Consider the following 27,177-nt stretch of genomic DNA (forward strand, 5'->3'; position numbering starts at 1 on the left):
AACTATGCCGTGGCAAGGTACCATTGTTCTTACTCTGAAGTGAATTAGAGATGAAGCGGACTTAGTACATTTACAATAGTACATCTTAAAATTTGGGTCCCACTGTTTTTTTTTTTAATTGAAATATAGCTGATTTACAAGATTATATTAGTTTCAAGTGTGCAACATTGTGATTCAATATTTTTAAAGATTATATTCTTTTAAAGTTATTTTAAAATATTGGCTATATTCATTGTGCTGTACAATATATACTTGTAGCTTGTTTATTTTATACTTAGTAGCTTGTACCTTTTAACACCTTAACCTCATGTTGCCCCTCCCTCCTTCCTTCTTCTCTCTGGTAATCAAGAGTTTGTTCTCTATATCTGGGAATCTGTTTCTGTTTTGTTATATTCATTTGTTTTATTTTTTAGATTCCACATATAAGTGATAACATACAATATTTGTCTTTGTCTGGCTTATTTCACTTAACATAATAACCTGTAGGTCCATCCATGCTGCTGCAAATGGAAAAATTTCATTGTTTTTTATGGCTGAGTAGTATTCCATTGTGTGTGTGTATGTGTATATATATCACATCTTCTTTATCCATTCATCTGTTGATGGTCGGTCCAAGAGTTTTAATGTAGTTTTTGCAAGAAAAAAGTAATGTGGGGTACATGGCGGATTATGCCTTTGCTTTCTTTTCTAATACAGTTATGAGGGGTGGTGAACATCCATTCATCTTTTCCCCATTCCTACGAAATTGTGATGTAATCAATAAAGATTCCTTGACTTAGGATTTTTGTCATTAATAATTTTTCTTCCCATGGCAGTCATGGGAGGTCAATCAGGTTTAGTCACATTCTGTATTTTTAACTTGGATCATACAATTGGAATATATGAACAGCCTTACTTTGTCATAGCCTTCCATCGAATATTTGAGCACACAAATTCTGTGAAACTAGAAAGATCAATAAGGATTTGTTTTTTCAGATTTCTATGATTAGTTATTTTTCTTGCTTAAATTTTTTTTTTTATAAATTAGGGAACTATTACATAAATTTTTTTTTCTGATAATCAGCCTATTTTGCATAGTATTCCAACAATTATTATGGCTTTCAGAAAGTAATATAACTAATTGGAGAAATATCCAACTGATCAATCATCTATCAACTTACTGTTTTTTTTTCTGTTGAGTGCCTAAGTATGTGATCTGATGGATAATCCTACTCCTTTGGCCTTTGGCCATTTTGGTGTTGGATTACAATCTAAAACTTTGCATTTTCCTCCATTGATATTTATCTTGAAACGTCCTCTGTTTCTGGTTACAAAGCTGATGTAATCTTGAGATTATTCATGATTTTTGTAACTCTGTCTAAAGAGTACACATATTTACATAGCTGATGTTAACTTTACATGAGATGTTAAATGTCAGATTAAAATATCTGGATAAGCCATGATATTTGTGTTGTATTTTTGAACCCCGGGCCCAACCTGACGTTGAGTGTAACCATTTCTGGCCAAAGCCAGCTATTGAGGCCCCAGGAAGATAACAGTGGAAGTCAACAAGCTGTATATATAGCCAGGCTAGGTCTGCCATGGCAGAGCAGCCTTTGATGGAAAGGGTTGTTTTGTTGTTCTCTGATGAACTTTGTAGGCCCTCTGTAGCCTTCTAATGGTCACTTCCCAGAGTGGGAAGTCTTCTGTAAGAAAAAGACCAAGGGGAGTAGTTGAGTGGTCTCAGGACTGGGATGTCACAACGGCAGATTCAGAAGTTGCAAAGTTGATCTCAGAGGAGAAAAATCACAAGGAAAAAGAGATGTAGGCAAAGAATAAGGGGAAGAGATGCAGAACAGATCAAGAGGCAGGGAGTGTGGAGGAAAGGACAGGCACTGAGATCAACAGACCAGAGAGTGGAGGTGCTAGGGCTCTGCTACACATAGGGCTTAGGAGAAGCAGTCCTCACCTGAAAAGGAGCCAGGAGCTTGCCTTGAAGTTACGTTTCAAAGCAAATGATTTCAACTAGAGCAGTCATTTCAACCTTGAGTTTGCAGCAAAATCACTTGAAAGGCTTCTGAAAACATAGATGACTGACTTCCACCTTCCAACCCCAGCATTCCTAATTCAGAAGGTTCCACTGGGAGGGCTGAGAATTTGCATTTCTAACAAGGTCTTCAGTAAGAATTCTCTTGCTGGTCTGAGAACCACTCACAGAGAGAGCCTGTCTCTGTCGGGGGTTTGGAGACTTCTGTGGAGATTCTGAAGGTACTAAATCCTGCCTGGCAAGTGGTCAGATTTCTCCATGCCTCACTTCTCTCATCAACAAAAGGGAAACAATGTCTAACTTGACTGTCTGGAATAAAGATTAGTGATAACAGATGTCAAGTGCCTGGTTCATATTAGCAATTCAAAATATGGCGGCTGTAGTGGAAAGAGCAATACAGTTACAGGATGCAAATGAAAAGACCCAAAATATGCAACACTGAAATTTTAATCACCTCTGGAATTTCTGAAGTTTCATAAAACAACATCTTGGTAGTCTTCTCTGACTTCTTAGAAGTTTTATATATTTTTTTGTTTTTTTTTAAATTTTATTTTATATTGGACTATAGTTGATTTACAATGTTGTGTTAGTTTCAGGCGTACAGCAAAGTGATGCAGTTACACATATACATATATCCATTCTTTTCCAGATTCCTTTCCCTTATAGGTTATGACAGAATATTGAGTAGAGTTCCCTGTGTAGGTCCTTGTGGATTATCTATTTTATATATAGTAGTGTGTATATGTTAATCCCAAGCTCCTAATTTCTCTCTCTCCATGACGTTTCTCCTTTGGTAACCATAAGTGTTTTTTGAAGTCTGTGAGTCAGTTTTTGTTTTGTAAAAAGTTCATTTGTATCATTTAAAAAAATTTTTAGATTCCACATATAAGTGATAACATATGATATTTGTCTTTCTCTGTCTGACTTGCTTCACTTAGTATGAAAATCTCTACGTCTAACCATGTTGCTGCAAATGGCATTATTTCATTCTTTCTTATGGCTGAGTAATATTCCATTGTATATATGTACCACATAGAAGTTTTATATTTTTAAAACATTATTTTGTTCAAATGTATCTTGTGTAGACTATTATTTGTTATGATACATAGTTCCCTTAACCGCATAGTTAAGGTATATGCAGTCATTTGAAAGCAGAATCTAAAGAAAAGAAAATGAATGGCTATTTTTCCTGTGAAATGAGCACAGAAAAAGTGTGTTTTCCAGGTAGGGTCAAGGTTAATAGGAAAATATTGGATTTTAATTGCAGATTTTTTTTTTTTATGGACTGATCTTTTATTAAGTCTATCACTTATGGTCTTAATCTTGTGATTGCTACATAAGGTTCTTTGCCAAAATATAAGCACGAAAGGATGATTGCTTTTAATCCAAACACATGTTTTACTTCAAAAAAAAAAAAAAAACTATTTATAAAGAATGCTTTTTCCTGCTTTCACACCCCTCCAAGCCTCAAACTTCACTTTCAGGCTATGAACTTGTTATCAATAGCTTGGTTCAAAGAGATTCTTTTCATTTTCTGAATGACAACTGAAACAATTTAGAGGTTTTTATCATTAAAGAACATGCACTCTTCAGCAACAGTGCTTACCAAATTGGTCTGTTTTACTTTAAAAGTGCTTTCAAGGCCAGACTTTTTGACTAACATTCTCTGAAATCACAGAGCATAGTTGTATAAAGTTCCAGATGTTTTCAGATTTTGCTCTAATTGGGAAGAGAAAATGGGAACACCTGAAAGACATTGGCCTTGAATGAGAGATTCTCACTATCAGCACAAAACTAAAACTTTAAGTCCTGACACGTTTTGATTTGTTCCTTAGATAAGGAATTTTAATATCCTGGTTTATCGTGTATGTTTTCAGGTTCCAGAGCAGCAAGAGGAGTAAGTTATCTATGTGCATATTCTGTTCATTCTTTCACTTAACAAACATTTATTGAATACCTTCAAAGGTCCAGATGCTGTTCGAGGGTTCAATTTATACATTTTGTGTCTCTAAAGACGCTAACCAAGTTGTAAAATACATTCTTTCATTTATTTATTCCACAATCATTTATGGACAATTTATCTTATGCCAAGCACTTTTCTAGATTCTGGATCACAAAGACAAATAAGGCATGATGCTTGCTTTCAAAGAGTTTATAGTGTAACAGGGAGAAAAACCTAAGTCATTAATTAATTAATTAATTAAACATATTTAATGAGCATCTGCCATGGGTCAGACAGGGAGCTGAGACTGAGGCCACGGTATATCCAATCAGACAAAAGTTTTGCCCTCACGAAACCTATATGTTCTAGGAATGAAGGCAGAGAGTGAGCAAGTAAACAAATCAACACAGAGCCTTCAGTATGTATGGAAACATGGGGTAATGCGATCTACGGTAATTGAGGGAGGGACCACTTTACACAGAGTGATGAGGGACTCTTCTACGGGTGATATCAAGCAGAGACCTGAGGAATGACAGTGGGAATGCACTATGTGAGCCAGGAGAAGTGAGAGAGGAACACGGGGGACTTCAGAGTCTTTGAAGAGCGGAAGGATTCCAGTGTTGCTGGAGAATGATGAGGCTTTGGGGTCAGGCGCGATCTGAGCTGAGGCTGGAGAGACAGGAGGAGCCAGATCTTTGGCTGCAAGGAAACAGGTCCTTGCAGGCCATGGGGACTTTAGGTTTGCTTCTTACAGCAACAGGAACATAGTCAAGGACTTAAAGCGATTGCTGATCCGAAGATATTTTAAAAAGATCACTCTAGAGGCTGCATGGAGTATGGGTTGGAAAAGAGTGGAAGGTGCAGGGTGGAAAGTAAGAGGCGAGTTAGGAGAATATTGTGATCAGCAAGACCGGAAATGATGCCATGGGTTGAGCTGAGTGGTGGTAAAGGAGATGAAAAGAAGTGGGTAATTTAAGACAGATGTCAGATGTAGAACTGCTGGGGCTTGCTGATGGATAGAATTTGTAAATTGATATGTGCAGGAAAGTGTTATAGGTGTAATGCTAAATGGCCCAGATGAAAGAGTGGTCAATCCTTCTCAAAGTGTATGGAGCACCAGGAAAGACTTGAAAGGGGATGGTAATGCTCTAGTTAAGTCTGTAAGATGAGTCTGTGTTCACAGGCAGTTGGAGGAGGTGTAGAGCAGAGGAAGGGTAATTTGGGCAGATGCACAGCATGAGTGAAGGCATAGAAAGACAGCAGGGTGGTGAGAGCAGACATGCAAGAGCCAGGGCAGGGTCAGACACTGCAGGTCACAATGAGGAGTTTGGATCATCTGGTAGGATATAGGGAGATTCGTTACCTGGAAGAAGAAGACGGCATAATTGTAGAGTGGGGGAAAAGTAGTACATTTTTCTATTAATAGGAAATCTTTTAAACTTATTATTGAGTCATAGCTCAATCAGTTTTGAATACCATTAGTTTAAATATTATATTCCTACATTTTTATAATGTATACATTTTAAATTCTCTAAATTGTGAATGTTCTCTAAGCATATTGTTCTTTACTAATAAATAGCATTTACTCTGGCAAGAAAATCAACTTCATTATTGGTGGCAAGTAATACGGTAGAAGGAGCGCATAGATCATTTGTGTATAATTAAAATACCTTTCTTTCACATCTTAATCTCAAATTTCATTCTAACAGATCAGATGGTAATTAAACATTAACACTGATTAACTCAGAATTTATTTTATTTTCGCTTCTCCTTGTGCTCTGTAGGTGTGATTCTGATCATTGAAATGACTGTGGTAGTCTGGAATCTTCAGATCTTATATCTAATCTCTGACATTCTTAAGGACTTTTTTTGGTGGTGGGGGTGGAGTTTTTTCCCCATGTTTAAAAAATATAAAAGATAAATTTAAGTCTGTGTTTGTAGTATGAAAGTTTCTCAATGGAGTATTTTGAGAGCAATAGTAAGTGAAAATGGGATTATAACAGAAGTTGTCTGGAGACTATAATGAGGTAAAAGTGTTTTGTACCACAAGAGCTGCAATCATATTCATTTTGGCATGGCCAGGATGTCAAACACTTTCAAGGTAATGCATTCCAGATGATTGTCTGTATTTTTTTCATACTTTAAATAGCATGAAGATGGTTGAAACAATTTGCTGTGGCATCAAAGGCATTGTGAATGGGCGTTGCCCTCCCAATTCTGAGGCAGAATTTAGCTTTGGCAAAGACTAGGTATTTTAATGAGCACTAGCTTACATTTTTTTTGGCATTAGGTTTATATAGGGCCATATTTCTCCCCCTTTGGAAAAGGATACAAAAATGTAAAAAATGACTATAATGGTTAACCAAAATGAATGTCCAATGCTGCTAGGTATTTTAAAGAACATCAGGTAGCATTTTGTGAAAGATTTAGCAACCCGTTGCTACCATGTGGGTGTTGTTTAAATGAGAGAAACAATTTTGAAAATGTGAATACCTTTTTTCTCAGGACTTTACTACATGCAATAAGGTAAAATTCAGGAGAATGTTATAGTTACAAAAGTTAATGCGAGTAGTCAGCAACTTGACTTGCTGGTATTCTGATCTGTTATATTGGAGCACAAGACGAGCTATCATTTTAAGTGGTAAATACTTAAGTTTCCCAAAATGATATCCAGGGCAGCCTTGTTGACTCCATAATTCCACCTTGGATATATAGTTAGTTTAAGGACTTTAAGGTCACAAGTTTAGTGTTCAACCCAATAAAGATTTGATAATAAATTTGAGAAAGCAATTGATGTGGACAGACTTTAGGTTTTCTCTAATTTGTCTTTTGAGAAAATGGGAGAATATATTCTTATTTTTTTCAGAGAAGTAAATGTCTCTCAACACATACTATATGGGGATGAGGACAAAATTCTTTCCGAGATTATGGATCTAATTGTACAAAAATCTCCTAATATTTTAAGGAATTTTTATTGCCTTTTTGTGAAGTATCCTATTTCCTCAGTCTTTATATGTTCAGCCCTATTGTATGCTGACATTTGGTGTCACTTTTCAAATTAGTTTAAGCTGTAATTTTAAAACATGGCTTTAATTGTTCATAATAATTTACTTGAGAAATTTTGTGAGGCTAAGTGACACAGGAGAGAAGTCCTAACATAGTAACTGCAAGTTTTGTATCATGTGGATTGAGGATCTAAATTAGATGACAACAGGGAAAAGAAAAACCTTTATTAGGATGAAAATTATGGGATTTTAGTCCATTCTGATCCTATATAATTTAAAGGATATAAGTATAATTTGAAGCATAAGCATTCACATTTTATCAGAGGTGTAATAAGGTGCATGGTTTAGTATTATTATGGTGCAATGCTTCCCCCAGGTAGGATAAACAAACAAACAAATCAAATAAGCAAATATTTTATTGGGCAACTTCCATGTGAACTCAGTGCTGTTGGAGAAGGAATTAAGATGAAATTTTCTCTCTTGAGAGCTTCTAAGGTACTAGTATCATATCATTGTCTCAATAATTTCTCAATAATTAAGATTTTTTTCCCTCACCAAGAGCATTTTAACCCACATGCTATTATAAAGATTTCAACTGTGGATGGAGGTGAATGGGATTTTTCAACCTGTATTGAACCCTTGAAAAATTATTAAGAAGAGTAAATAAAATAAAACAATGTCTTTTTATGATAGAAGTTTTCCCAACAAAGAAAAAAAAATCACTGACAAGGAAGTTCAGTTTTCTTTAATTTTGTGAATCAGTAAGATGAAAATGCCATCTGAACTAAATCCAAGTTACATGTTGTATTTCCCTGTCATTTCTTCTGTGGACTCTGTTTATATCTTTCGGCTCATATATATTAGTATTTGCTTTGTCTAAAATGGTAAACATTAATTATTAGCAAATAAAGCATTTCTTATATATATATATTTCTTATATTACATCTTGATATTTATTCTGAAGTACTTACCCCTGATCAATCTATTTCATAATAAAACCTTAGCCAAAGTAGCACAAACAGTTGTGAAGTTTTTGAAAAGTACATTGCAATAAAAAAGATAAGAATTTGTTTTTCTAACAATTCTCAGTTATTGCATAGAACATAAACTGTGTATAAATCAGAATAGTGTTTATTTAATTTACTGAAAGTGTAATAAATGCTTGAATGAGTACATATAATACAATTATAATGATAGATCTTTAGACTGATATTGGCTATGTGGCACATTTCCATTGTACTAGTTTGCTCTCATTTGAACCTTGAAAAATCTATTCAGAGCAGGGGTGTATTAGCAAGGTGTCAGCCCATATGCCCTTTCACTTCTATTCCTGTGTTTTAACCTTCCTGCCTCTGCATAAATTAAAGTCAGACTTTACCTTTAGAATTACAACTGGTTTCATAATATACACAATATTTCTGAAACCAATGCTTCTCATACCACCTGACTCTGAGTTGCCTTCCTACATCTACAGGATCTGCTACTGCCTTTCTAGTTAATTTCTCTGAGATTGCGACCTTATGTACTCAGTGACAGCTGGAAAGTCATTCATGTTTATCTGGATTCTCATTCTTCTGTTCTTGTTTGGTCTGTTTGTTCGTGTCCTGGATGTGACTGAGGAACTCTGTGGACTGATGGTGCCATTTCCACATTGCTTTTACTAAATCATTAACAATAATAATGAATTTCTTCACTTTTAAGACATTATTGATTTTAAGATATATCTTCAATGTAGAATCTTTATGTTAAATATAGGCACAACTTTATTATGAACCGGCACTAATATGCATTTATTCATTTTCAAAAAGCCACTTTGCTAGTGCCATAGCCTATGTCTTCTTTCACAATCTATGCCAGATTCATTATTTTGGAGGATTAATAAGTTATTTGGAAGGTTATCAAAGTATACTCTTAGCTTAATATATGAAGAATTGATTTGTGACGGACTACTACTTTGAGATATCATATAGTATGTAAGCTCTTCTGCAGCAACCCCTCCCACCATTCAGGTTGGAGAAATGAAGTTTCCATTTGATGGGAGATTCTTCAAGAATTCAAACCTGAAAGATTCTTGACTCCTGAGATTAAAAGCCTACTGTATGATGGATGGAGAAGATTTCAAAGTAATTTTAAAGTGAGAAAATCTGATAGGTTGGTCTGAGCCCCTCTGCCTTCTGCCCTGGAATGTGGTCAACCATGCCAGTTTGCCTAGGATTGGGATTTCAGTACTAATATTGGGAAAGTCCTGGGCAAACTGGGACAGTTGGTCATCCTACCTATACCCATGCAGCTTTTTGCCTTTTGGAGGAGGCTGAGGGGTCAGGGAATGGTAAACAAACTGAAGTGAAGAGAATGAGGGTTTCTGTTACCCAAAGTAACAGAAGAAGTAGAGAAGAACAACTGGGGCAGAGAAGAACAATTAGATTTTTCTCATAAATTATTTTTTGGCGGAATTCAGAGTGTGGTTGTGTACCACACCCTATTTTGCCTTGAGTTCCAATATATGAAAGCCTGAGTTCCACCCTACGAGGGCTTGAAGAAAGTTGAGTTCCACCCTATGAGGGCTTGAAGAAAGCAAGAGAAGTAACAGGATGGCCTAATGAAAGGGCGGTCAGTGGAAGAGAAAGCAAGCAAGCACCTTGCTGGCATAGAGATCAGAAATGTTAAAATGTTTCATTCCTACAGGTATAAGTGGTAGCACACAAAATATATGAGAGAGTTGATTAAAATATTGGTCAGGGTTCTCCAGAGAGACAGAACCAATAGAAGATCTCTCTCTCTCTCTCACACACACACACACACACACACACACACACACACACACACACACACACAGAGATTTATTTTAAGAAATTGGCTCATGCAATTATGGGGGCTGATAAGTCTAAAATCTGTGCCGCAAGCCAGCAGGCTGGAAGTTCAGGTCAGAGTTGATGTTGCAGTCTTGAGTTCAAAATCTGCAGGCTGGAAACTCAGGTGGGGGATCTACGTTGCAGTCTTTTTTTTTTTTTAATTAATTTTTATTGGAGTACAGTTGATTTACAATGTTGTGTTAGTTTCTACTGTACAGCAAAGTGTACCAGTTATACATATGCATATATCCACTCTTTTTTAGATTATGTTCCCAAATAAGTCATTACAGAGTACTGAGTAGAGTTCCCTGTGCTATACAATAGGTTCTTATTAGTTATCTGTTTTATGTATAGTAGTGTGTCTATGTCAATCCCAATCTCCCAATTTATCCCTCCCTTGTTTTTCCCCATGATAAGCATTAGTTTGTTTTCTGCATCTGTGACTCTATTTCTGTTCTGTAAATAGGTTTGCTTATACTATGTTTTTAGATTCCACATATAAGCGATATCATATGATATTTGTATTTCTCTCACTTACTTCACTCAGTATGACAATCTCTAAGTCCATCCATGTTGCTGCAAATGGCATTATTTAGTTCTTTTTTATGGCTGAGTAATATTCCATTGTATTTATGTACCATCAATGTTCATTGCAGCAAAATTTACAATAGCCAGGACATGGAAGCAGCCTAAGTGTCCATTGATGGAGGAATTGGTAAAGAAGATGTGGTATATATATATATATGTTGCAATCTTGAGACAAAAATGTTTCTTCTCCAGGAAACCTCAAGTCTTCAACTGAATGGATGAGGCTGACACGTTATTTAGGATCATCTGCTTTGCTCAAAGTCTGATTTAAATAATAATTACATCTTAGAAATACTTTCACAGCAACATCTAGACTGGGTTTGACTTAGCAACTGGGTACCATAGCTTAACCAACTGACACATAAAATTAATCATCCCAAGGAGCAAATTCAATGACTCAGTGAACGGAAAATTGAGCCTTTGAGAGGCTTGAGGTATGGACCCCCAGCTAGGGTCTACCTGATGCAGAGTGCAGCTGGGCTTCTGGAAATTACTCATACCAAGAAGGTGTACAGAAGCAAGATGGACACCCACGCAGTACCCAATGTGCCACCTGGTAGGACCAGTATTAAATATCACCCTCACTGAGAAAATAGACTACAAAAGTTCCAGGAGCTGGATCTGCAGTAGACTTGGGAAAGGACACCACAATCACCCATGATCTCCTCACAATGAACGCAAGCTCAATTTTTTTTAAGGGGCTCTTCCCCCTCCTTCCCTCTGTTTGAAAACAACCAGTAGGGCCAGGACTGGAGGAAGGAGAGAAAGTTTATGTGGTGCCTGTGATCAGCAAGATGGTTGAGAAAATAACACTGAGCTGGCTTTTCAAACCATTGGATGGAACTGAATTTACCTGAAAGTATCTAGGTGTTATTAATTAGTTAATTTAACATTTTTTGCTGCTGACAAAAATGGGGTCTTGAGAGTAAATTTCAGATACAGAGAATCTTAAAAGAAAAACAGCAAACCTCCATCTTTATACCCCTGGGTTTTGCTGATTTTCAATCATCATAAGTGAAATATTACACTTACATTGAATGCCTATTGCTGGAAGTTAAGCAGTTTATCTTGAAATTCAGCCAGAAGTCTTACCAACCTCTTCTAACTTTGAAAAGTCCTCTGCCAATTAGTAGTTTCCAAACTTGGCTGCATATTAGAATCACCTAGGGGTACTTTAAAAAACCTTCAAATGTTTAGTCTTCCCCACACCCCTCCACAAATCTGATTTGGTTGGTCTGAGGCAGAATCTGCGGCCTTGGTACTTAAGAAAAAAAAAGTCCAAGGGATTCTAATATACAGGAAAGCTTAAGACTACTGATAAAAATATGGTGATTTCTATTGCCTTTCATTGCACTGGCTAGTAAGTTGCAGGCATCATGTTTTAGTTCAAGGATGAATCACGTAATTTTTGAAGATCTGTTATTAGGGATCTGAATTTAAAGTAAAATTCAACTGTGTGAGGCACTGCTAATGCAAATAACTCAAACATGGTTTAAATTGAGTGAACAGATGACTTTTAACATATGGCTTTAAAAAAAAATCATACAAGTGTACAGAACATCAATTATTTATATGTTGCGTCTCCCCTTTAATCCCATTGACAAGTTTCTTTTTATCTCACTTGATAGATACATCCAGATTAGAGAAATGTTGAAATGAGAAAAAATATGAGAGTTAAGGAAGTAGGATGATAGAAATAAGGGTAATTATAATAACTACTTTGTGTATAGAGTATTTGTTATATGCTAAATTCATATAAATTTTTGATATATTCCTCCCAACACACACTTTACATGTGAGAAAACTGAGGTTTAGAGAAGTCAAGCCATTTGCCCAAGGTCACTTAGCTGGTGAGAGGTAGACCTGGTTATCAAACCCAGGAGACCCTGACACCAAAGTCTATTTCTTATTTACCATACTTTACATCTTCCCATTTTTATGTTGAATAGCAAAATCACACATTACAGTCAAACCCTGAGATGGGGTAAGTCTTTTGTTATTGTTCTGAAAAGAAATCTTCCTGTGTCCACAGTGCTATGAAAGCAAGTCTAGAGAAAGACAGTGAATGAGTTTTGCAAATGAAGTTCCCATTGATTAGCCTATAGATTATCTTGTAAGTGGTAAAACTTAATGTTGCTGAAGTCACTAGGTATTTCAAAGCTTTTGAGCAGAGTCCACCCTTAATCAAAACTCTGTCTTTTCTTCTTTTCCAGTTTGCATACTTAATTTCTTTTTCTTATCTAATTGCACTAGCAAGAACTTCCAGTATGATGCTGAATAGATGTGGTGAAAGAGGACATCCTTGCCTTCTTCTCAGTCTTAGGGGAAAAGTGTTTAATCTCTCATCAGTATGATTTTAGTTTACGTTTTACATATACACTCTTTAAAGGGTTAATGACGTTCCTGTATGTATTTAGAGATTTTTGCAATTTTTTTTAAAGAATCAAAACTGACAGGTTTTCAGAAACAGTTTATGAAAATGATATGTGAACAAGAATATATATTTTGCAGAGTTGTTGGATCATTTAATTTAATCTCCTGTGTACATCACTGTCTTTATTATGAGCTCTGGTAGAATAGCTCTGAGATTTCTCTGGTTAGTCTTTCAGACATTCGTAAGACTGCCTACCTTAAACACCTTCTATGCCAGCATGTGGTGAACTGTTTTGGATCTATCTTCCGTGATAACAGCAGGCAATGCCTGAAGGGCCATTTCATTTACATACGGCATAGTTTATAAAGAAGCTCCTACTTCACGGGTGATTCTGAACATCTGAGCAGACAAAAAGGACTTTCATACTCTTCCTAGGGGAGCAGTACTAAATTAATGCAACATTAAGTCTAATGAAGTTAAAAGGTGAAAAAAGCAACTTAGGGGACACTTTTCTATGAAATAGAGCAGATAAGTTTCTAGTCTCCTTGCTCAGTTTTAAATGAATAAGATTCCACTTCCCCAAAACAGATATTCAGAAGGATTGCTTCATAATTATTCTTAGATGATAATTTGGGATAGTATGTATGTATGGATTGTTACAGACTGAATGCTTTTTTCTGTTCCCCCCAAATTTGTATGTTAAAGCCCTAACCACCAATGTGATGGTATTTGGAGATAGGTCTTTGGAGGGTAATTACAGTTAGATGAAGTCATGAGGGTGGGGTCCCGATCTGATGGGATTAGTGCCCTTTTAAGGAGAGACACCAGAGAACTCATTCAGTTTCTAGGAGCTCACAAAAAAGAGGTCATGTGAGCATGTGGTGAAATGGTTGCTGCCTACAGTTCAAGAGAAGAGGCTTCAGAATGAAAGCTACCTTGCCAGGACCTTAATCTTGGTCATCCTAGACTCCAGAACTGTCAGAAATAAATTTTTGTTGTTTTAACCACCCAATCTATGGTATTTTGTTATGGCAGCCTGTGTAGTCTGATGTATGCATATATTCCAAAATTGTTCTATTTTATTTTTTAATTGTAAGAGTAATATTTATCTGTCATAAACTATTGAAGAATACAGAAAGGTATACAGAAAAATTCAATAATTTCTCCTTCCTATTTTAATTCCACCTTTTGGTTATAACAAATATTAATTGTTCAGAACAGCCCTTGCTAACATTAATGGGCATATAAATCACTTTGGGAACTTTGTTAAAATGAAGATTCATATTGAACAGATCCAGTGTCGAGATTTTTCCTTTCTAAAATAATCCCAAGATGCTGCTGATCTGAGGACCACATTTGAGTAGCAAGGATTTAAGTGTATTTTCCACAATTTCTCTGTGTTTATACAAACAAGTCAAAAGCATTTTAAACAGTGGTTTTCCCCTTAAAACAGAAGTGGTGATGGCATACATATTATTCTATAATTGACTTACTCAATTAACAAAATAAAATGGTTATCTTATAGGATAATACATGCAAATTTGACTCAATTTATAGGTATAGCATAAACATTGGAAACTGAAAACAAAACAAAAAACCCCTGCAAAACAAGTTTTTCCCTTGGCTCTTAGAATAATATCAAATAGAATAATTGAGTCAAAGGATGGCTGTGGATAGAGTTCACTAGACCACCCCTGTTGAAGACCTTGAGAAGCCTTAGTTTCAATATTGTGGTGGTGATTACTGTAATTAACCCTTTCTCACAAACAATGATCTGAGATTGTAAATAAATTTGCAGATATAACCAGGCCAAAAAAAAAAAAAAAAAAAAGAAAGCAAAGAAAACAAGTTAATTTAAAGTAAAAATATGATATAGTAAATGTATTTGATTTATTTTTTATGTATCATTTCAACTTGGACTAGACAACGATTCAGACTTTATGGTAATACTTAACTATAAGCACTTAAAAATGTGGTAAGTTAAATGTAAATTTTTAGAGGAAAATCTTGGGTTTTGTATATTTAAATAACTAGTTTTTCACTTCCAAGCTTCTAAAGCTTGTATGCCTATTCTAAATATGTTTATATTCTGTAGGCAACATGACAGAATGAAAGTATCAACTTTGGAGTTGAACAAATGGAATTTCATGTTTTAGTTTTCAACTGCTTACAAGCTTCAGTTTCCTGTTCCTGAGTTCCCTCCACAGGTAAGATTATGATGGCAGTTACTGCCTTTTAGTATTGTTAAGAGTGCTACAAAATGATGTGAAATGCAAAACATAGCGACTGCCGTGTAATAGGCACTCCATAAATGAAATGATTACGCCTGCTACCCAGAAACTTTGAACTACTCTCTTGAAACTCATTTTGAATCCTAGGTGTAGTGCTTTTATCCTTTGACAGAGATATTGGCTTTTCAAACAGTCAGAGGTACTTCTAAGAAATATCTGGTAAATAAGAGGGCAATTAAGGTAGGCGATACCTGAGGTTATCTTCTTTCTGAAACTAAAAATTATAATTGTAAAGTAGAAGCTCATTTTTGTGTTAGCGTATGTTGGAGGAGGTGATGGAGAGAACGTGACTGCAGGTTGATCCTCAAGTTGGACCCGGCTGATGGGAGGCTCCGCACCCCTCCTTTGTCCTTGCAATGTACATTCCGCCCACAGTTTCCACAGTGAGAGCCTTCTTCAAGGGCACAGCCTTGAGAGAGCCCTGTGTTGTTGAGACCATCTGGACAGTATACGTGACTGAACCCAGTTAAAGCCTCTATATAAACATTGAGATTCTGTCTGCAGGGTTCGGCGAGATCTACTCATTTTATGGCTGCAAAAACAAGGATCATAAGTAAGTTTTCTTGCTTATTAAACCTGCCACCTACCCATCTGGAAGTCTGCCTCTTTCTTCAGGCTCTCCTTGCCCTCTGTATACAGGGACCAATTTGGGAACCAACCGCGTTTTAAGCTAATTCTGTAAATAATGTGAATGGATTTCATAATTTTATTAAAAGAATATGACTTCTATAATTTTTTTGAAAAAATATCTGGTATCATTGAAGTAAGTGTAAGTTGGGCTCTATGAGCTCTCTTATAAATATTAAAAATAGTTTCACAGCTTTTTATTTTGTAATGTAATATATTTTAAAGTAAATTATAGTTATCATGACATTTCACCTCTAAATACGCATTGTGCCTCTTATAAAATTAAGGCCATATTTTTAGATGATAAAATAATATCACAGTTCACAAAATTAGTGACAGTTCCAACTAATACCCAGTCCGTATTCAAATTTCCCTGGTTGGTCCCCCAAATGTTTTTCACAGGTGGTCTGTGCAAATCAGGATCCTACCCAGTGGCACACATCACATTGGTTGATATATCCCTTAAATCTATTTGACTCTCCAGTGATATCTTTACTTATGATGCTGAAATGTTGCATGGAGTGAATCAGTTGTCTTGTGAAATATCCTACATTTCAGATTTGCTCTGATTGTTCAGAGTGAGGAGTGTCATTTAGTTTGTTCCTCTCTGTCCTGTCTCTTTCATGTAGCCCAGAATAAAGTGTAAAGGCTTGATTAGTATTCAAGTGAAATATTTTTGGTGAGATTTGTTAATGTTACCTACTTTTAAAAAATCATTCTCATCTCTTCTTGTCCTTTTGGGTAAGATCAAGTGTAAAATCATTCTTAAACTGTCTTATTGAAATATTTGTAGAACACTTCACAGTGTTTTCTGACTTGTAAATTTGTAATTTTTATAGGTATTATCTCTAAAATATGGGCAAAAGAAAAAAATTCCATAACATATCAAGAAATTTCAGAATTCATCTCTAAAACCAGAACTCACTTCTAACTTCTTCCCTCCCTTATCCATCTTCCCTCCCTTCTTCCCTCCCTCCCTTCCTTCCTTCCTTCCTTCCAATTTCCTTTCAATACTGAGGTTATAAATAGTCTCTTTTAAGAAAACTGCTACCCACACACAGACTTTAGGTTATAGAACCAATCAATCCAGAAGTAAGTAATGAATAGGGAGATTTCTTGAGTTAAATTTATTTCAAATGCTTTCTTTTGTTATAGCGTTTGTATTAAATATAAAAATAAAAGTCAGTACTGCAGTGTATTTTCTGTGTAAGGTTGGGCCAAGCAGCCTGACATAGCACAAGAAAAAAATACATCATCTTCAAGGCAGGAGCCAGTTCTTGATCTGAGTCACCTTTGAAGTGGCTGGTGGCATATTTTTATTTTTAAGTATTTACCTCTGACCTCCAAGGATTTGATGGGATCAGAAACAGAAATACAGATGCCTCACATGAAAATCATTTTGGAAAGATATTCTGCCTAGCTCTTCAAATCCAAGATGTTTGGACTTTGTATAAACTAAAGAGAGGCATTGTGTTGGAATCAATTCAAGCCTACATATCATGGAATAGATGTCTCATCCAACTGAAAAATGAGTATTTAAAATTTTTTTTGAAGTACTATATATATACAAAGAGAAAGCACAGAAAGCATGAGTGTACAACTTGGTGAATTATCACCAAACAAACACTTATGCATAATTAGCACACAGAATACAAAACAAAATATTATCTACACCTCAGAAGATCCCATTGTACCCCCTTCTAGTCTCTACTCCCCAAGGAAAATCACTGTTTTAACTTCTAACACCACAGGTTAGTTTTTACTATTATTTGAACGCTTTATTAAAAGAATGATACATAACGAAAATTTTTGTGCCTGGCTTTTAAAATTAGTGTAGATGTTTTAATATTAATTTTTGCTTTTATAGGTATGCTGTGTAGGGTCATGGAATGAACATATTTAAATTGGGGAAACTGGAAGGCGGATCTTGAGTCTGCCATTTACTAACTGTATTAGCCTTCAGTAAGGTACTTAACCCTTTTGGACCCTGTTTCTTCACCTCTAAAATGGAAGTGGTAATACTTTCTTAAAAGACTGCTGGGAGGATTAAATGAGATACTATGTGTAAAGTACCTGGAAAAATAGTAGAAGCTTAATAATCGCTAGTCTCTTCACCCCACCGTTCTTCAGCCTCCCACCTTTTCTATTTAAATGTACTAGTGGAAAAAAAAAAACAAACCACAAAGCTATTATTCCACTTGAAACCTAAAAAAGATTTCATCATGGAAGATCCATGTGTTGTTTAAAGGAACACAAAAATCTTTGCTAGAATTTTTTAAATGATCACAGTTTTTTTCCTTCCTTTAAATTTCAGCAAATTAAATATATTGCAGTTCTACTGATATAAATTGGGAAGACTTCAGATTTTACCAGATGTCCAAGGAAATGTCAGATGACCTATGATTTGTGCTAATGACAGGAAGTTATAAAGCAGGGAGATTGGATGTAAAACCCCACCTCCTGGAGGTGATTTCTTTCCTCTCTCCTCCCCAATTGGCTGATGGATTCTCAGACATTATTTCAGTCTTAAATTTAGTGGAGTAAGTGTTACTCTCTAAGATGTCAGTGTATTAAAAACTAGGATATAATTATATTTAATGTGAACACTATTTATTATTGTGTTCATACTAAAAATTAATGCTTGAAAATGATCAAATGAGATAAGTTTATCTTATTTAAAATTTCAGTGATTTTATATATGTTCTGAAAAATAAGCCTTTTTGAAGAAAAACTGAGTTTAGTTATGGAGGGCAAATTGACATAATTTTCAGAGAAGCCTAAAAATTACTTCTTTTCCTGGAAGAAAATGATAAATATAATGTAATTTAAAATAACAAATAATATGAATTAATTACTCCCATAACTGGAGAGGCATCTTAGTATTTTTGCTCTATTTTAACTTCAAATAAGTATAATTATAAGTAGTTTTGTCTCTGCACAAAGTAGGAAGTACATCAATGGGTGTTTTTCCTTACTCCTTGTTATTGTGAGGCTCAAAAGATAGTGGACATTAAAGCTCTTTTCTATACTAATATAAGATGAAAACATTTAGAAATACTTAGTTTTTATGTAAGCATGATTTATTAGTATTTTAGGCAGAGCATGAATATCTGTCTATAACAAACAATGTCCAAAGATTTCTATTCTTTATTCATAAAAAGTTAATTCAACATGCTGTAAGTCTTTTCAGCAACTTGATCTACCTGCCTAGTCTAACTGTTCATAGCTCTAACCTAAACCACTCACTTAGAAAATTGAAATTAAAAAGTCAGTCAGGGCCTCTGCAGAAGCTGGATGGCTCAGAACCTGAGCCGTAGACTGGAGCTCTGTTTCCTTTCTCTATTACCAAACAGCCAGTCATTATATTGAAAAGGAGCACCAAGAAACATATGTTATTCTTCTCAAACATAGATGGCGCTACTGACCCACCATCACAGAGACTGTTCAGTTTTCACCACTGGCTGTGGACAAACATCAATCTATGTCTGGTCACCAGATAGTTTCTATTTTTGGAGAGCTAACTGAGGTTAAGGGTGGGCTGAGGTTCTTAGCAAGGATCTGTTATTGTTGTGTGTAACTAATTGTGCTAATATTTAGAAACAGTAACACACTGGTTGACTGGACTTTTCATGTTCCAGTGATTAATCGGTAGATATTGTAAGTGAAAACAAAGGATATTGATCTAGATGCTTTTTATTTAGTTAATTGTTTGTGAGATGCTGAGTACTTTATTGCATCTTCTTTGCATCTGTTTTCTCAATTTGAATGGGAGGGAAGGAACCAACATTTATCCACCATCTAGTGTATGCCAGTCACTGGGCTGTTTATAAATATTTAATCCCCTCATCCTATGGGGAATGGCTTCTTATCTTTATTTCAAACATAACGATGAAGGTCAGAGATACTCTATGGCCTGAGATCTTCACCAAGGTGGTGGTGTTCAAGCCTAGTTCTACATGACTTAAGATCTGACTTCAAATGTTCTTTTTATTTAAACCAGTCCTCGGAATAATAATATTAATCTTATAATATAGCCTTAATACAAACTTTATACTAACACTGGCTTATTGGTGCCATGGGGAAAGGTAAATAACCTTTGGAAGGATAAAATACATCAGAAGCTCTTTTAAAGAACTTCACAGAGCTAAGTCGCCAGATTAACCAATGATGTCTTTTCTTCTGTACAGAATACAGTGACTTGTATAAGTGAGGATTTAGAAATACATAAAATATATCCTCAGTTGTTTATATTATCTAGTTCAAGCCCAACAACTAGAATTGTGATTTTTAAAACTTATGCATAGACATTCACAATTTTATTAAGAATTTTAAGAAGCTGGATACTTTTAAGTCCATGGTAATCATAGGATATATATATTTTTTTGGATTGAAAAGTTTATCAAAAATTGGCTACTTTTGATGATTTGACAAGATACTTTACTATATCATTTATATTGACTGCTTCTAAAAAATATTAGGACCACTGTCTTCAGAGACAGGAGGAAAACAATTGCTACAAATTATTTCAAAATTTGAAAATATCTAGAAATGCCTGGCAAGGTTCTCTCTCATATACCCAGTCTAACCTGATTACATCAGATATACGTAATCTCTCTAAGACCATGTTAATGCGATATCATAAAACATAAGGCTTTTTTTTCTGTGTAAATTTTCTAAATAAGATAGATACCTTTTGATTGTATTCTGTAACTTGATTATACTGTTCCTAAATCTCTACAATTTAGTTAGAATATAAAGTCTTCTCAATTCTTTGCATTTAAGCTACTTGTCATTATGATTTGGTAAAGAAATTCCAGGAGAGAGTCAGTTGTGACCGTTAGGAAGAAGGATGCTTACCCAACAAAGACATCAACACAGGAGCAACATCAGAGGCCAGTGATTCAAGGCATGGAGTCATGAAGACTTTGGGGCCAAGAAAAATTCAAACGTTGGGATATCCTTCAAGAGGTCAAGAACAAACAGGAAATGATCACCATGAGTCATAAGTTTCAAGTGAATCTAGGAGATTTGATTTAAGCAGGCATAGGGCTGGCAATTTGTAGATGGCTCTAGACCGAGAATTTGATTGCAATCTTGACAGCTAGAAATGGAAAGGCAGATAAAATGCAGGGCCTCAGACACGGAGAGAGGGTTGTAGGAATGGAATGCCCAGCTAATGGAAGAACTGGCTCTAAGGAAACTTGGTAATTGGGTAGAATATTGAAAAAGAATCTCAGAACTCAGATTACATAGTTGGAGGGGTGGAGTGGAGTTCCAGATACTATCCATTTTGTATTACCCTTGTCTTTCTTCCTGTTGTATATACCCTTCTACTTACACACAGGCTCTTAAAAATTTTGCTTTCATAGGCACTTTGTATATATATTTATTTTCCTCTCTCTCCTACTTTAGCAGTTTCTCCCTCTTTCTTGCATGTTCTTAAAGCATTCAGAAATTCAAACATAATCCAAGATCTTTCTGTATAATCAAAAAAGCAAAAAATTTCTTTCATCAGAAGTCTGCTTCCAGATTCCATCACATTTTAATGTTTTCCTTAGTAGGCTCAACAAAAAACCCAACCTCTCAAGACTTCGCTTAAATTTCCAGTCTTGACTTCTCGATTTTTCATTCACTTTCCAGTGGTCTGGTTTTCATCTCCATTCCCCTCTAAAATTGTTGTTTCATGACTTCCATGTTATCAAATCAAAGGATACTTCTCTGTCCTCATTTCCCTGTGTTTCTTAGTATTCAACACAGATCACCACTCACTTTACATTGAAATAATTTTTTTCTTGGATTCCAGAACACCATATTCTCTTGGTTATCCACATAAGGAATAATTTGACTTTGGAATAAGAAAAGTGATCACCGCATATCTTTTTAGTGCCATGCTGCAGTCTAGAGGGATTGTCTCATTGTATGGGGATTCTGAGCCTTGCCTTTGATCTGTTTTACAACTGGGAATTGCAGATAACTGAAAGCAATGGAAATAATTCTTGTCTACAGACATGAAAATAAATTTTATCTGGTGGGGGAAATAATTCTTACCCTCTCCCCTTCCTACTAATAAACCCAGTTTGGGGGTCCATTTATAAATTTATTATTATTTCTTTAATCCATATAAGCTTGTGATTCTTTGACTTCTCCTTTGAATTGGTTGTGACATCTGTCTGGTTCCCTTAATTAATGAGATAAAGTTTTGACACATATTTATTTCATGTCTGTATGAGAGTTATGGTTTTTACTTCCCAAAAAAGTATCCTTTAACACCACTTCTCCCTGATCTGACTGGCTACTGTCTCTCAGTCTCATTGGTTGGCTTCTACTTTTTTCTACAGATGATTAGCTTTTGCTCTATTTTCCCAATAAGTAATATAATTTGGGCAACCTCAGTTTTCAGCGATATCTCTATGCTGATTACTTCCAAATATTTATCTGTTGCTTTAACCTTTCACCTGAGATCCAGAATCATATATCCAATTCCTTATTGGAGAGCTAGGTTTTATTGATAGTGAATGTTTTGCAAGAAAATGAAATGGACTTCTTCATTACTGCTCTACCTCCATCCACAAAGAAAAACAACAACAACAATAATAAGCAAACCATCAAAAAACAAACTTGTTCCTCTCCCAGATTTCCTCATTTCAATAAATGTTAATACCATCTAGCCAATTGCTCAAGCAAGAAACTCAAAACTCCATATTATTTTATCCATCTGTAATCTTTGTTTCTTCTACCCTAAAGTATCTCAAATTGGTTACTTGTCTTAATTTTTACCGTCACCATCACATCACCTCTTGCCTAGAACATCATAAGGGCTGTCTGGTTTGTCTTGCTCACTATTTCCATTCTTGCCCTTCTGTATTCCATTTGCTACAAAGCAGCCAGACTGATCTCTTTAAACATAAATCAGATTATTTCACTTTAACACTTAAGACCCTTTAATAGCTTCCAATTTCATTTGGAAGAAAATTCAAATTCCTTACTATGGCTTACATAATTCTCTATCTCCCCAAATCATTTCTCTTACTAATTGCTGTCTCACTTACTATGCTCCAGCTATGGAGGACTTATTCCTTTTCCTTGAATAATCACAAACCTTTCCTGTTTCTAGGACTTTACACTTACTTTCCTCTATGTAGAACATACTCTGACTTTTCATAAGCTTGACTCTTTCCTGTTTGAATCTGAAGAAAAGTATTTTCAGATTTCAAATCACCTTCCTCAAAGAGTTCTCATCTTACCCTGCCTAAAGTAGCCTCATCCCCCCTTATTTTCTGTCTCACCACTTAGCCTTTCTCCTTCACATTTACCACAAACCACAATATCTTTCTTTGAATTTTTAAAACTGCTTTTATGTGTTTATATCTGCCCAGCTCTGCCTTCTCCACTTCCCCTTTCCTCTACAGAATACAATACACCTGGGAGGCAAATACCTTGCCTGCCCTTTTCATCCTCTTATTCCCAGAATCCAGGATAAACCCTGGATCATAAAAGACACTTACAATGTTTTTTAAAACATGAATGAATTGATGAAGTATTAATCTTATACTTCTGAAATAATATTTTATCAATATCTACCTCAATCTCTCTACTACAGAAGGTGAAGTGCAACTTGTGATATAACTTTTACTCATTCCTGTTTTCCTAGGACTGGTATCATGCCTGGTGCATAGTAGGCACTCAATAAATATTTCTTAAATACATGAATGAATGGAGTAAGTAATATAATCCCAAGGTCAGAACAGATTCTTAGCTGCCACTTTCCTGCCATAGGCCAGCTTATAGCTCCAGTATTTGAGGCCGAATGAGTGCCAAGTCTGGCACAGGACGGAGTCTGGAGATGAAGGATGATTAGACTTGGGTAAGAATTAGAGGAGCAGGCAGGAAACAGGCAGACCATTGAACTACTTTTAGTCTCTAGGTCATTTATTTTGGTGACTAGTTTTTGACTCAGACTCAATTTATGGGATGTCAAAGTCTTTACATCTATAACATTATGGTTCATTTATTTTCTTCTCAATAAATAGCCTCATCCATTTGATTATGGAACACATTTTATCTTATGCATGCTCTCTCTCCAACCAGAAACTTTCCTGACAGAGGGAAAACTTTGCTTTTGTTGGCTGTCTGATAACCATATTCATATGTTTTATTTGAGTTTATTTTAGTAGTTGCAGGAGTTGAATTACACTGCCTAAATCAAGATAACTTTTTCTCAACTCCAAACATTGAAAAACCCCCAATTAAAATTTTAATACAATCTCACATTTCTTGGAAAGCTTAACAGAACCTGTATTAATAGTAAGAGAGATTTGAAATATATTTGAATATTTTTCTGGAAATTATGTATACATACATAAATTATTAGTAGGAAAACTAGACAAGGCTCATTTTCATTGCATTAGTATTTCTTAAAGAACACCAAAGTGAAATATCTAAAACAAACTCCAAATGGAGCAGAAATCAGAGGAGGTAACACATAATTGCTTTTATTTAGAACAGGAATCTTGAATGGGGAGTTTTTTTCATTTTTTTTTAAGCAAGTAGAAAATTATTTCTAATGGAACCAGTGCAACATAGACTTACACAAATCTATTATGTGAATAATGTCTTATTTCAATTAATTCTGATTGTGATGTTTTAGGATCAATTTAGCCTGCTAGGAAATCTTGAATTTGGATAATTTTTAAATATAAGTACTGATGATTAAAAAAAGAGTTTAGCAGCCAATTAAGCCGACTGTGTTCTTTTCCCCATGGGAAAAGTGCGCAATGGCTGCAAACAGCGGCCTCCTTGGTAGTGTACCAGCCTGTTGCCTGTATGGGTTGCCCTAAGGGACCTTGGAGACAGCTCTTTCCAGTGGACATTAATGACCGGCATGCTGTCCCCAGTCTAGGCTCCAGACAGGTATGTGCGGTGCCTTTGGAAAGCCCAGGGCACAGTGGCCAGGGTCCACATTGGCCAAGTCATAATGTCCATCCGCATCAAGCTGCAGAACACGGAGCATGTGATTGAGACCCTCCGCAGGGCCAAGTTCAAGTTCCCTGGCTGCCAGAAGATCCACATCTCCAAGAAGTGGGGATTTACTAAGTTGAATGCAGACGAATTTGAAAACATGGTGGCAGAAAAGCGGCTCATCCCTGATGGCTGTGGGGTCGAATACACCCCTAATCGTGGCCCTCTGGACACATGGCGGGCCCTGCGCTCGTGAGAGCCTTGGCGCTGTCCCCTCCTTACTCATGCCCACCAATAAATCCTACTTTCCTGTCAAAAAAAAAAAAAGAGTCTATTTTACTTAGAGCGAAAGAAGATTCAGCTTTGATGGTGACTGTTCATTAATGTGGGAGTAGAAGAACTGCTCTAAACTCAGATAAGACTTAATTCCTTAAAACTATCCATAATTTAGGAATAACTCCTTGCTAGAAAGTGACATAGTATATAAATATACAACATTTAAATGTACAAATTAAGTACGAATTTAATAATCTCAATAACTATCAGGTCCAACGAAGAATAATTTAGGGAGAATTTGGGTTAATGGAAAGGATCTTAAACAAAGAATGAGAACTCTGCATTCCAATTCTAGGTCTGACCTGAATTTATTTTATTCTAGGACAAGTAAATTTATCCCAGTGAACTAGAAATCGTCATCTGTAAAATAAGGGGATAAGACATCTTATGTTTCTATGTTTATAGTTAAAGCTCAGCCCTTCACTGAACAATAGGGTATAAGGAGTTATGATCAAGCCTTAACTTATCCACTACTGTACTTAAAGTCTATATTCACAGAGAGAAATAAAAAATCAAAGAATCTAGTCTAAGGGTCTTTTTATATATCACACTTCTTGAGAAATACCTAAATGATTATTTTTGCCTTTTTGCATCACTTTTGATTTCCTGATCCAAGTGGATCTGTTGGCTATGATCAGTTCTTGGATTCCTTATTCTTAAAGAAAATAAGGTCAAAGGAAAGAATAGTCTTGATCTAGAAACTCTTCTCACTCACTGTCTCCTTGGGATTGTTTTTTTAATACATTACCTCATCTGCTCTGTTACCTACCTGAGGTTTTGAATAAAATTTTAAAATTAATTATAAGCATTTTTCATGCATATATACTCTTTACAGAATATTGGAACATATATGACTATGAGTATAGAGAATATAACTAAATATAACAATAGTCATTGTCTATTTGGAAAAATTGTAACCTATGCTAATGTCATTTATTCCTTCTTTGGAGATAAAGAGTAATTCAGCTGATCTAATAGTCTTGTGAAGTAGGTAAGAAATGTTTCCTACTGCCTGCACACATATGAAAATAAAAATAACAAAAAAGTAAATAAATTACCTAAGATATCTAAATGAGTAAATGGAAAGCTAGGAAATAAACATTATAGCTGGAATTAAGATAAAAATACTGAGACAGTATATTAAATTACAGCTTAACTAGTTTTAAATCATTGAAACCTTGAATTCATTATGCATTGTGCAGTATATAAAGTGATTCATAAAAATATATCAAGAAAATTTATGTCCTATCTTTTAAAATTAATCCAGACCACCATTAAGTTTGGTTAGTAATGAATTTTGAAAAGAGAGAGTTTAGAGCAGACACCTCTTATTGTTAAGTTTTTCTGTTAAGCAGAGTGAACCAGAAACATCATGGTCCAGTGTGCCCACAGCAAATATTTACAATTTTAACAAAGTCATGTAGCTTTTTCTAAATTCCTGTCAGAGAAACCATTTTCACTGCACTGGGAAATTTTCTTTTTTCCAGTTTCATGCTCTAGGAATGACAACTGTTATGGTTGGAATGTTTGTGTCTCTTCAAAATTCATATTTTGAAAAATTTTAATGCCCAATATGATGATGTTGGGAGGTGGGGCTTTTGGGAGGTAATTAGGTCATGAAGGGAATTAGTGCTCTTATAAGAAGAGACAGGAGAGAGCTTTCTCCTCTGTCTCTCTGTCTCTCTCTGGCATGTGAGGACACAATGAGAAGCCAGTCATTTGCAAACCAGGAAGAGTACTCTTACATGATGCTGGATTGAGCACCTTGATCTTGGACTTTCCAGTCTCCAGAACTTTGAGAAATAAATGTTTGTTGTTTTAAGACTCACAGACATAGAAAACAAACTTATGGTTATCAAAGGGGAAAGGAGGGGGGAAGGGGAAGGGATAAATTAGAATTTGGGAGTAATACATACACACTACTGTATATAAAATAGATAAACAACAAGGACCTGCTGTATAACACAGGGAACTATACTCAATATTTTGTAATAACCTATATGGGAAAAGAATCAGAAAAATATAACAATCACTTTACTGTGTACCTGAAACTAACATAACATTGTAAATTAACTATACTTCAACAACAAAAAAATTTAAATATTTGTTGTTTAAGCCACCCTATCTTTGGTATCCTGTTATAGCACCCTGAACTGACTAGGACAACAAATTATCGAA

The 27,177-nt window shown here is 35.4% G+C and overlaps 1 long non-coding RNA gene across 1 annotated transcript in view; it reads left to right on the top strand.

Annotated features, from left to right (window-relative positions):
- LOC309634725 overlaps positions 1 to 27,177 on the top strand; it is a 93,712-nt gene that overhangs the window by 9,100 nt on the left and 57,435 nt on the right. The window contains exon 2 of the long non-coding RNA XR_014248375.1: positions 14,883 to 14,994. This is a non-coding gene — a long non-coding RNA (uncharacterized lncRNA). The remainder of the gene's footprint in view (positions 1 to 14,882; positions 14,995 to 27,177) is intronic.

Source organism: Balaenoptera borealis, assembly GCF_965194805.1.
Source record: "Balaenoptera borealis genome assembly, chromosome: 9".
Taxonomy (NCBI): domain Eukaryota; kingdom Metazoa; phylum Chordata; class Mammalia; order Artiodactyla; family Balaenopteridae; genus Balaenoptera; species Balaenoptera borealis.